Source organism: Sorex fumeus, unplaced genomic scaffold (genome assembly GCF_029834395.1).
Source record: "Sorex fumeus unplaced genomic scaffold, SorFum_2.1 ptg000098l, whole genome shotgun sequence".
NCBI lineage: Eukaryota > Metazoa > Chordata > Mammalia > Eulipotyphla > Soricidae > Sorex > Sorex fumeus.
Window position 1 is genome coordinate 18230680 of NW_026606155.1, and position 13240 is coordinate 18243919.

The following is a 13240-nucleotide window of genomic DNA, read 5'->3' on the forward strand; positions in this document are numbered from 1 at the left end:
CGCTGTGCTATCACTCCATGATTTTTTATAATAGCCATCTTAATAAGCAAACTTTTAAAATAAAAATCATAGCAGGCAAAGGCTTAAGATGTATGCTCCAAATAAGTTTCTCAACCTTCCTTCCGTCTCTGACACTCTTCCAATCCTTTTTTTCTCCTTTGACCTCCCTGCCCTAGCTTGTCTTGGGCTGTGGTTCCCTCATTTACACAATTTTCACCTGCGACATTATTAGAGTATCCTGAAGGCCCACAGTGGGTCATATGGCCCTTGGTTTAGAAGCACTGATCTCAAGGAGTTTCTTCCCAAACCTTCAATCAGTTTCTTCCTAAACCTCCCCATGTTCCCATTCACCCCACACCTACTCTTGGATCCTCTTGATGCAGGCTGAGGGAGCTCTTCTTCCCCATTACCTACTTACTACTCCCTGTCATGCCATAGCAGGACCCCAATTGCCAACCTAGTTTGGGATCCGGACTGCATACTCCATGCCCCTGAAGACTCTCTAGTGGTCTCTCAATTATCTGCCCCCAAGAAACTCCAAAGAGTCCAGGACACCTCTGGTCAGATGGCTGCAGGGTGTCCACTGGTCATCTCAAGAGCCAAAGCAGCACTGAGACAAGAAAGAGTATTTGAGTCAAGAAATCTCATTCCTATAATTCAACTCCAGTTCAGTGCCCCATCTCTGCCCATCACTCTCCAGCCCTAAGTCCTCTGGTCTTTGAACAGAATGAAATAAATTAACTACATCAGTAGGTTTTCTCCCTCTCCTCCCAATCTCACCAACTCAGTCTTTGGTCTGCCACCATCAATCACAGGCAATTCAGGAAAAAAAATGTTCCCTCCTGGCTTGATGGATGTGTAAATTTCCATCTCCCCCATACATGTCTAACTTTTCAGGGGTGGGGGGAATCTCTTTTGGCATGAGCACATTTATGACTTTAAATAAAAACAAATACATCTCTATTGACTGCAGTTATTATGCTCAGTTTCAGGCAATGTAAGTGCTTCAGATAAAAATAAATTGGTTGGAGGGACAGTGCATGCGTTCCATAATGCTGCAGACAATTTCCGTGGTGTGTGTGTGTTTCAGCTAATGCCTCCCAAGCTGGCAGGAGGGGAGGGATATTGCTGCATGGAACTTTCAGATTCCATTTTCAGTCTAAATGATTCAGGTAGGTGTGAATGTTTATTAGAGCTATGAAATACAACTGGCAGCCAAAGTCTGGCCTTCAAAGAAGAGAACAGATTGAGACAGCCAACAGTGGTCAAAAAGTGCCAAAACTGACCCATATGAGTCTATTACAAGTCCATTACACCAACTATGTGCCCACCACAGTGGAAGGACTGCTCCAGAAAGAACACCTAGAAGTTACTTGTTTAGGTTGTAGCTCATGAATGGGAAGACAACTCTCATGACTGTTATTCAATTCATTCAGTTCCACACATGGGTCTGGGTATCAAATTGCTTGAGCTCAGATCCCAGTTCCATTACTTAATCACTTAATCACTTAACTTCCTGTCGTCGATTTGCTCGAGCAGCGCCAGTAACGTCTCCATTTGTCCCTGTCACATGCTAGTGTAGCCCAATGGCATCTGTTCACTCTGGGAACATGAATAGCCTCAAACCGATCGTTCATGATCTTCACGAAGAAGTCTGACCATCTAGTAGGTGGGAGGCCACACGGTCTTTTGACATCCCATGGGATCCAGTCGGTAACAGCTCTAGTCCAGCGGTCTCTTTAAATCTCATTACGTGACCAGCCCATCTGATTTTTGACACCTTGGCAAACGAGCGAGCGTCCCGGATTCTTGATTGTCGACAGATGTCAGAACTCCGGATTCTTTCTCTCATTTGAGTGAAACGTGATATTCCAAGCATAGCTCTTTCAATTCCTCTTTGGGAGACCCGCATAGCGTTCTCATCCTGTTTGCATAGGGCCCAGGTCTCTGAGGCATATGTTAATGCAGGAAGAACAGTGGAATCAAAGAGATGTGCCCGGAGCCAGAGGTTCTTCGTCCTCTTAGCTATTTCTTCGACGTTCTTGAAGGCGTTCCAAGCCGCTCTCTTCCTCCTGCACAGCTCGGGTGCCAGGTCATTTGTCACGTTGACTTCTCGACCTAGGTACACATAGCTGTTGCATTCGGAGATGGTTGTTCCATTGAGAGCAAATAGGGCATCAGGAACGAGGCTGTTTCTCATAAACATTGTCTTCGTAAGATTCAGCTGTAGTCCTACCTTTCCACACTCATGGTCAAAGTCGGCCAGCATTTGTGCCGCTTGGCTGATGTTTGGTGTTATTAAAACAATGTCATCAGCAAAGCGGAGGTGGTGTAATTGCCGACCATCTATCTTCACTCCCATTCCTTCCCATTCCAGTCATCACATGATGTTCTCGAGGGTGGCACTGAAGAGTTTCGGTGAAATGGTATCACCCTGCCGAACCCCTCTCTTGACATCAATGATTACTTCTTTGTAGAATGGTGAGATCCTGGTAGTGAATCCGCAATACAGCTCACAGAGGATCTTGAAGTATTGGGCTTGAATGTTCTGATTGGCTAGGGCTTCAATGACCGCTTCCGTCTCAACAGAATCAAAGGCCTTCTTTAAATCAATGAACATTAGACAGAGAGGCATCTTGAACTCCCGAGAAACCTCAATGAGCTTGGTTATTGTGTGGATATGGTCGATGGTGCTGAATCCTTTGCGGAACCTGGCTTGCTCGCATGGTTGTCCTTCATCTAGTGTTCTGCCAATCCTATTTAGGATGACTCGAGTGAACAACTTGTAGATGACAGACAATAGGCAGATCGGGCAATAGTTGCCAATGTCATGGATGTCTCTCTTCTTGAACAGAAGTACGGTCCTGCTGGTTTTCCACTGGGATGGAACCTTGCATTCAGACAGGTAGCGAGTGAAGAGCCGAGCCAGTGTATTGATGGGTACTGATGGCAGGTTCTTCAGGTGTTCGGGTCTGACCTTGTCTGGGCTGGGTGCTGTTTGTTTCTTTACTGACAAAATGGTGTGTCAGATTTCGGAAGGGAGAATGTTGGGAAAGACATATCCATCCTAAGGAATTTGGTATGTCGGCAAGTGGACATGGCTATTGAAGAGATTTGAGAAGAAGTCATTGATAATCCTCTCCATTGCCGTTCTGGAGGATGTGATGGATCCATCAGGACGTCAGAGGGCAGTCATCTTGGTCTTGTAGTTGGTGAAGGACAGGCAGGCGTTATGAACACTTTTCCTGGCTTCTGCCACATCTATCAGCGCTTCTGCTCTTCTCTCTTTGAGTTCTTCCTTGATCGCATCTCTGCACTGCTTTGTGAGCTTGGATGTTAGCTTGCAGTTGCCTGAGGCATGCACCAAACCATGTTTGCGAATAAGCTCAAGAGTTTTCGAGGACAGGCGTTTTTTTGTGGCTATCTCTCTCTTGGCGTTCCTTGCACAATCATGGAGATGCTAAACCAGTCGATCGTATTCCTCGTCAATGTTGTCAACAATGGCATCTTCCCATGTTGCCGCAACAGTGCCAAAGAGCTCCCAGTTGATGGTCGTTCTGGGAGTTCTCTTTTTAAACTTTGCGGCTCTTTCTCCCCGCTCTGTGAAGTAGAATTTTGCACGAAGGAGACGGTGGTCCGATCCCATTCAGAATTTTGGGACAACAGCGACATGGGTCAGGCAAAACCATCGATTGAATATGATGTGGTCTATTTCATTGTGGAATCGTCCACTGGGAGACTCCCATGTCCAACGTTTAGATTCTGCCTTCTGGAACTGTGAGTTACCATGAATGGTCTTGGTCGACATGATGAACTCAGACAGTCTATCACCCTGTTTGTTCCATTCTAGGCTATGGGTCCATTACTTAAAGAAGAAGCAAGTATTTATGGAGTACCAATGTGTACCAGAATTCATTGCATGTTCTGAGGCTACAACATCAAGAAAAATTTCTGTTTCTATAAAGCACATGTCCTAACTCAAGGAAGATATGACTCCAACTGAAACATAATGTCTTGAGCCTTCGACTCTTTATTGATGTCAAGGGGAGAACCGCACCTGCTTTGTGAAGATGAGGAGGAGATTAACAAATAACATCCATGTCATGGATTTAGCACCACAGCTAAATGGCAGCTACTGGCTTTATCAGTGTCAGTCTGGACAGTTCATAAGCAGCAGACAGACCCTTCTGTCCCCAACCCATAACTCCACTCACTCTGCAGGGTTGCTATTAATGGGATCTCCCAAGTGCCTAGCTGCCCATTCACCAGAGGTGCATTTCTATACCTTTCTCCCTTCTCCCTCCTTCAGCCAGAAACCAATGGACCCATCTACACGCACTCAGGAACAGTGGTAGAATTAGCACAGGGGGAGAACATTTCATGGCCCTGGTTCTATGACACAAACTGCAACCCTCTGAAAGATATATATATATATGTCCTAACCTGTGGCTCAATAAGAAATATAGGTCAAGGGGTGTGACTCTCTAAGCAACTGCCTGTTTCATCCATATCATCAAAAGCTGTGGTTCTTCTGTTACTAAAACATCCCAAGCTTTCTTCTGTGGATAAATCAAGATTGTAGACCAGGGTCTTGTGGCAGCAGTTCTTGAAGCAGGCAATACCACCCTCACCCCACCAAGATTATTGAAACATCCAGGGGGGACCTAAAAACCTCAGGGGCATTCAATGGGGGGTTCAATCCTGAAAAAAGGTTGATTTCTCTGGAGCCACTGATTTTCTGAAAGGGAGCACTGGATCAGTTGCTTTGGGGACCAAGTGGGATTCTAAGTCCTTGAGTCTCCTGAGACTCCAAGTCTGGTTTGGGGTCGGTCAATGTCATTTCGCCTGAATGTATGAGAAACTCAAGCAAGGGGTCCAGTCAAGAGCAGCTGAGTTCTTGAAATCAAAAGTCTAACAATGTCCTTCTGGGATTGCTTCACACATTCCAGTTTGAGAAACACTGATCTGGACCCTTTTCTCAACTCCAGCAGTTCACTAGAGTGCAGATCCCCCAGCTGCCAATCTGAAGAAACTTATTTAATATTCATTTTTATCATTAATCTTTTTAGAGATTCCTGTGACCAGCCAGGCTGGAAACTTGCCATGCTCTGGGGTGTAGTTGCTGTCTTCATCCCCATCCTCTCTGTCAGCCTGGTCTCTGGAAGGCCAGTTGCCAGTGTTCCTGGGACTCCTAAAAAAGGCATGTCAACCCAAGCACATCCCATAGACAGTGTTAGAGGGTCTGAACCATCATCTGAAGGTTTTTTGTTTTGTTTTGCTTTGCTTTTTGTGTCACACCCAGTGATGCTCAGGGGTTACCCTTGGCTCTGCACTCAGGAATTACTCCTGGAAGTGCTTGGGAGACCATATGGGATGCCAGGGATCAAACCTGGGTTGGCCACGTGCAAGGTAAACACCCTACCCACTGTACTATTGCTGAAGTTCTTGGGAGAGTTGGGGTATCTGGGCTTGGGGAAGTAGGAGGATCATATTAAGAAACATAGAAAAAACTGTCTCTGTTATACAGGAAATACACAGGCTGGGCAATTCTAAGAGTCTGAGGTGTCTTCTACTTATATGTTTGATTTGAAAGGCATTAGCTAAGTATGTTATATTAACTTATCCTCATTTTGACTATTTTTTTTCATATTGTGGTCAATCATGTTCCCTTGGGGCTCCAAAATGTTATAAGGCCCTTGAGTTGCTTTGCAGACCTTCCCATGGGGCCAGAAAAACTGAGAAGACACACCAGTGATAGGGTGACTAAAGCATCCCAGGGGGTCCTGGTGAGGTGGACCCTAGTAGGACACTGATTTTTAGAGATGTGACCGTGTATCTCCAGCATGAGTCTGTTTGTAGGACTGGCTGGGCTAGGAATAACAGAGGAAGAAAGATGTGCCTGGAATATCCTCTGATCCCAGAGAGACCTCCCCACCAGGGCAGAGCCCATGAAGAGTCTCACCCAGATGTCATCAGGCAAAGAGCATGGCACAAAGGAACACTGGCAATTGCCCATACCTTTCAACACTTCTCAGACTCATTCTCAGATCATTGCTAATCCCAAAACCCAGCAAAAGTAGCTCTGTGGGAAAGGACCCAAAGAGTATTACAAAGTACATGACAGGTCAAGAAATAGAAGGTGTAGGGAATGAACTGATTTCATTTGGAAAAGAAAAGGCTTGATGACCCACCTAGTAAGGGCTATTGACTAAGTGGACAAAATGCCAAGGCCACCCCACCTGAGCCCATGTCTCTGCCTGGCAGAGAATTGGGGGAGGAGTCCGCAGGGGAAGACCTGCCACCAGAGCATCCTGGTAAGACTGATGATCTTTCTGAGGGTTGTTGGACCTACAGAAGGTCAGGATCAGGCAAAGCAATGATTGTCCTTGGAATGAAGGTCTGAAAAACAGAGTTGGGACAATATAAGAAATATAAAGTGAAAGAAATGGCTCAAGAGAAAATCTATACAATCATGGGAGAGGCAAATCTGTTTTAGCACACCAGCTCAGAGTGTAACACACAACCCTCCCCCCAAAAAAAAGAATATTCAAAGAAATTCCCTGCCTTCACTCTGCTCTGCCAATCCATGCTCTATCACAGACTCTGGGGCATCTTTGGAGACTTAGGGGCTTCCACAAAGCTAGACAGGGGCTTCAGAGATATCAACCAGCACACAGCGGGGGCTTCCCAGGGAGTGAGAGAGGCAGGAAAGCTAAGAGGAGCAGAAAGCAACTCCTGAAGAGCCCCCCAACTGTAGACCAGCTCTAAGATGGTCATGTAAGACCCCTGAACCAGGCACACCCTGAGGGGTCAGGGAGGATAGGGCGTCCCCAGGAAGCAGAACGAGCCAAATCAGAGCAATAGGTTCTAACTTGCCGTGGAGCCTGTTCACTATCTCCTCCCCATTAGGTCTGCGAAATAGGTCGGCAGGACGAACAGTGAGTGGTAGGGGCCAGATGGCCACCACAGGATCAAACAGCAGCTTAATGATGCTGACCTTGATCCTTCCTGAATGACAGGTACCCTGACTACATCAAAGCACAGTACAGAAGCTACAGATGTGAATGGAACCAAGAAAGGAAGCAAGCCACCAACATGGACGTAATCGTCGTCTTTGGAGGCGGCTTGAATGATCCTTCCATTCCTCCCATCTTGCCTCCCATCTTTCCCAGCCTCAAACACAGGCATTGCTAGCCTCCTTACCAGGTGAGAAATCGGGCACCAAGAGGTTGCAGCTCTTGCCAGAGGTAGCACAGCCAATACACAAAGGGGCTTGTCTTTGAACCCACTTTGGACTCCAGGGGATATGCTCTTGACCCATGTACGAGCAGGCAGCTCTGGTAGCAAAGGATCAAAAGGATGGGAGGGAGTCCTGGACTCTGGAGCTCTGAAACATTGTATCCACTAACATCTATTAAAAGGCAGCAAGAGAATCACAGCCCAGTTTCACCACCAGAACCAAATGGCACAAACACCAGGAGAGAAGCACATTCTATGCGCCATTCTCTGCCCGTCGCCTGCAGAGCTCCTGGGAAGCCTCTGCCTCCCTCCCTCTGCCAGATCCAGCACAGGGGACCCACACACCCATTATCCAATGTGTTGGCTATGCCAGCTGCCATTCCCAGTGCTACAAGACCCCTGCTTTTCTCTCTGCACCATTGAGCCCCCTTCCCCTCCACCAATCCTGCTCTCTCTCTCTCTCTCTCTCTCTCTCTCTCTCTCTCTCTCTCTCTCTCTCTCTCTCACACACACACACACACACACACACACACTCCCCATGACCCCTCGTTCAGTCCCTCAGGCTGCAGGGCTGCGTGGCTCTGCAGCCAGGAAAGCAGATGTTCCCCTCGCACATGACTGGACTTGGATCTCCACGGCGCTGGCCAAGCATCATTGACCAGGCTGGATGGGCAGCTGCAGAGAATGAAAAGAATGAAAAGAAGGCACCAGTTCCCATGGCCATCCCACTTGCAGAACAAATGCCTCCTCCCTTCCCAGACCAGAGAGAACAAGGACACCTCAAGACAGCTATGCACACCCACCCCACCCCCTCACACTCCCCTCCTGATTGGACACATAGAAAGTAAGAGACACACCTGAGTTTATCACTCCCTTTCCTCCCTCCCCTTTCACTCAGCACCTCGCCAGTGCTCATTCTGCTGTGCCTGAATGACCCTTCTGATACTACACCATCATTACCGTTGTGTGAATTAACAATTACAGTTCAAGAGAGACACAGAGTCAGTGACCGCAAAGGGCACACCATAAATACAGGTCCACTAGGAAAAAGGGAAGGCTCCACCTACCTATTTTTCTCTTCTATTTTTAACCTCTACCTTATTTTCTTTTCACCTATAATCTACTCTTTTGACTTATTTAAAGCTAATTGGCATGTCACATGTCACATGGCTGCTCTTTGTACATGACAATGAGGTCTTCCATGTTTATCATGAGTAATGACAAACTCCATGTGCCACCAATGACCAAGGTACAGGGAGTCCCTAGGTCTAATGCAAGGCTTAATTAGAAGGTAGCAAAGAGTGTGAGGTGTAGAAGAGACTTGAGTCCCAGGGAGTCCGTCTGGCAATAGGAGGATTAGAAATTCCAATGTGGGGAACTAGACATGTGTATGAGTCTTAGACTACATGCACTTTCCTCTTTTCTTAAAGGTTTTGGAAATGATCCGTTCCTGCCTTAAACAGGAAGGAGGAAAGAATTTCTCCTGTACTGGGGACCAATCTTTTATAAAAGGGTAGCAGAGAATTTAGGAAATGCTTCCACTAAAAGATACCTGAAACTCAGGGGGACAAGAAGCTTCCTTGAGTCACACTGCCCTTCCCTGCCTGCCAAGCCCTCTCCAGCACTGTGCAAATACTTCTTGGGGAAGGCTGATCAAACAAGAAAGGTGTTAGGATAGAACACCATTTATTTATATAGCTACACACACACTTCAACAAGCTGTTAGATTCTTCTCTTAGGAACATGCCTCAGAGACTGACAAGGAAGCAGGGTTTCCTTATTGAACCCTTCTGGGGTCACACTCCAAAGGGCTGTCTGTTCATTGCTTTGGCTGTCACAGGCCTGATATTAACCTTCTACACCTGCTACTGGGTTTTGTTAAGTTTCATTGACTACGGCCTTATTCATTACAATTTCCCTATGGTTGCTTTCATATAATAACAGCAGCATTGAGTGGGTGAAACTAAGATTGTATGACCTGAAAATGAAAAATAGGATCTGGCCTTTATAAATCTACCATTCTCTGCCACAGACCAGAAGTGAATGCTGGTTTTGGGGGTGTTGTAGTGGACAACCCAAAGAAAGGCCATAGGTGAAGCTAGCAAGGACAGGAATGAGCCCAGGGAGGGATTTTTCAGCTCCAATTCACTGCCAGCATGTCAAACATCATGTTCAACACCCTTCCCTTGGGATGCCAGAAGGGAATTAACTTGGCAGGGACCTCAGAACTCTGGAGTGTAGAAGCAGGTCAACTTGGAATTCATAAAGCAAGACTTCTGAGATTCTATTTCCTCATCTGCATAGTGCTACTGGTAAGAGAATCTCTAACAGGAATGCGGTGAGCATCAACTTAGTTATTGAAGGGTACAAGTGTGCATAGTGCATGCCACAGAGTAAACATTCCACAAATGTCAGCTCTCGGCAACAGATGGGGTCCCAGTTATAGTCTGAGCATGAACCCGTTCTGTCTCGCTGTAATGAAAGCAGCCATCCCCTTCCCAACCTGACAGCAAGGTGGGAATGAATGAAATGGGCCATAAGGACTTCCCCAACAATGTAGCATTTGAAACCTGAGTGGGCTTGGGTAGTTCCTTTGGCTCCTGGATGCCTAATAGAAAAATATCCATTCTCCGAGATGGCTTCAGTTAGACTTTCTCGGGAATATCAGCATCCCTATTTGCATGGCCCACATGCACGAAATGAAACAGAGCAAGAGGACATATTTCTAATTCCTTAGGCAGACATCATGAATGGATGAGCCATAATCATGTCATGTTCTGTTATTTCCCGATATTCTCCGTATCAGTGTTTTTCTCAACCTTTTTTCTGGCCAAGGTCCCCTTCCAACCCTGTTTCCTTCCTGTGGTGCTCCTTTTCTACCAGTGGCCCCAATAGTCAAATGCTGTGGTCCCCCAATTGATGTGATTTTCACCTGTGGCTCCTTTGGAATATGAATATGGCCTCCCCCGGTTGAGAAGAACTGATCTAGATCATTGAATTGGACTCATTTTTGTTAGAGTGTATTTTGTACCCTGATCCTATAGACAGAATCCAAGATGCCAGGTCATAAATGCAAACATTCTCATCCTGCCAACTCTACTAGGGTGCCTCGGGACAGAACCCCATGGAGAAGAAATAGCTCAACAGAAGGGGCAGGCAGATGAGCAAGAGGAAAGGGCACACACAGGTTGTGAAGAATCCCAGATCAGAGAACTTCCTAAAGGATTTTCCCTTCCATGAAATGCTTTACACAATTACCTACTTTTCTACAAATCTTCCCCTTTCTTCAATGCTGTTTTAATTTTTCTCAATTAGCTGCTAATACACTTTTAACACCTGCTAATCTCCCTCTTGAAAATGAGGTTACTGGTCAAACAAATCCGCAAATCACTGCAGTCCCAGCTGAGGACTGGGAAACAGAACTCTGTGAAGCCAGATTTTCTGCAGTCTGAGAAACTCTGAGTTATAAAAGTCATCATTGACTTAATACCTCTGGGGAGAAGAGAAAAGCAAAACACTATAGCTAAAGGGTACATATTGACTTTTAAGACATGACATGATTTCAGGTACATCCCAATGGGAGCAGGTAGGGAGATTGGGGCTTAGGATAAAAGAGAAAACAAGAACAATTACAACAGTAGCTATCATTTATTGAGCAGCTACTATGTTCCAAAGACTATTCGAGATGCTTTTTTGGGGGGATTCCTCTCTGAATCCCAAACACCTTGGTAAATAGATATTGGTAATCAAACAGAAAAAAATGGAAATTCAACAAATCTCAATATACTAGAACTGTTTTTGTCCTAAAGTAAGCAAATGTTTATGCTCACACTTTTTCACCTCTCACCATTCTCACCAAAAATTGGAGTCAGGGACACCCCCAGAGACATCAGCCAAAACCAAGGCTCTGAAGTGAGAAGCCCAATTCTTTCTTCTAAGAAACCACAGAATCCACAGACCTCATGCCTGAGATGTCCCCCCCCCCCACCACCACCACTAAGCACTTTCAAGTCTCCCTGTTCAATTAAATCTTTTCAAAGAACCACGTGTTTGTAAAGTTTGGAAACTTAACATGAGACACAGATTTTATTTCCTTGTAGTGCTGGGAAATCATGCAAGGCAAGTACTTTATCACTGAGCCACACTCAGGACCTCAATGAAATCTTGAAGAAAATGCACTCACATAGTGGTTGTTAAAACTAGATGAAAAGTACTGGAGAGATAATACAGATAATACACCGCAGATAGAGCACTGCCTTGTACACAGTCTACCCAGACTCAATCACCAGCACCACATATGGTCCTCTGGCACAGAGCCAGGAGTGATCCATGAGCACAGATGGATGTGGTCCGAAACCAAACAAACAAAATACTAGATGAGAAAGGAATGTAGAAGCACCTATCTGATCAAAACACAGTTTAAAACTATGGGGAAAGTGGCTCCCACCTCTGCAGATAATCACAGCCTTGCCCCTCTGCAATGAGACTTCCAGTAACATCCTCAGTCACTGCCGTGCCATCCAAGAGCTGGCTCCTTCCTCTACAAGCTCCCTGCTTCCTACTCTACTCTGTCTTCATCCACAGCCCTCAGAGGTTTGGGCTGATCATCTGGGAATTCGCTTCAGTTGGTCTGGTAATGGCAGATATCCAGCAGGCAGTAAAGGTTGATTTCAGCCCTACCTGTGTCCCCAGATTCTCATCTGCATGACCCAAAGACAGTCCTAAGACCTGGGATAGGTGCAGACTCAGACTTAAAAAAAGCTCAGAATAACATATTAGAATCACTGAAAGGGTTGTTTTCAGTAAGGCTCCTGGTACCCATTTCAAAGATTATACTTCTGTAGATTTAGGTAAGGATCAAGAAAAGTTTATGCTTTCCTTTTGAGGCGGGGGTAACACTTGGCAGTGCTAAGGTGATATTTCTAAACTTGTGATCAAAAATGGTCTCTAGCAGTGTTTGGGAGACCACAGTGTGATGTTGAGGATGCAAATCTGGGTCAGAAGGATGCAAAACAAGTGTTTTATCCACCATACTAGCTCTCCGTCTCAAAAACCCTATACTTCTTTTTTTAAACACTGTGATTTACAAAGTTGAGTTTTCTGCATACTATATCCCAGTACCAATCCCACCACCACGGTCAACTTCTCTCTACCATTGTCTCCAAGTTCCCTCCCAGTCACCAAATTTTTAAAGACTTCCTGGGATGAAGGTGGATGTGTTAAGAGTGAATTCTTTTGTTTCTTATTTACATATACTGCAAACTGCCCTTGAGCGGGCCCAGTAAGTCTCCATTGTGAGACTTCTTGTTACTGTGTTTGGCATATTGAATACTCTTGGTAGCTTGCCAGGCTCTCCAAGAGGGGTGGAGGAATGGAACCCGGCTAGGCCAGGCTGGCTGCGTGCAAGGCAAATGCCCTACCGCTGTGCTATCAATACACTATATTTAAAGTATCAAAGGCATTTGCCTTGAAAAGTAAGGTGAGAGTATCTCAGCCGCACGGCAAAGCCTGGCAAGCTATTTGATATGCCAAAAATAGTAACAACAAACCTCACAATTTATTGTGAGACGTTACTGGTGCCCACTCGAACAAATCAATTAACAGGAGGACAGTGACAGTGACAAATACAATTAAATCCCCTTTTGGCTGTGAAAGTTGCAGGTGGGTATAGACCTTCAACCCCCACCCCTTATCACTGCCTACCTGTATTAATACCAACTTTGGCAAGAGCAGGATGGAGAAATGTAATGGTAGGGTGTCAAGGGTTACTAAATATGCCACTTTCCCAATATGCTGCCATTTAAAAATAGAACCTCACAGAGAAAGCACCATTTACCCTGAGACCAAATTGCTAATGATAAAATATAGGCACCCCCGAAGTAGTTTTTTTTTTTTTCCCTTTATTGTATTTTATTTTTTTTAAAGTTGTAGATTTACAATTTTTTGTGTTTTGGTTTCAATTATACAATGATCAGATACCCATCCCTCCACCAGTGCCCAT

At 45.5% G+C, this 13240-nt stretch overlaps 1 pseudogene; it reads left to right on the forward strand.

Moving 5' to 3' along the window:
* LOC130041264 (Y-box-binding protein 1-like) overlaps positions 1-13240 on the forward strand; it is a 179064-nt pseudogene that overhangs the window by 68053 nt on the left and 97771 nt on the right.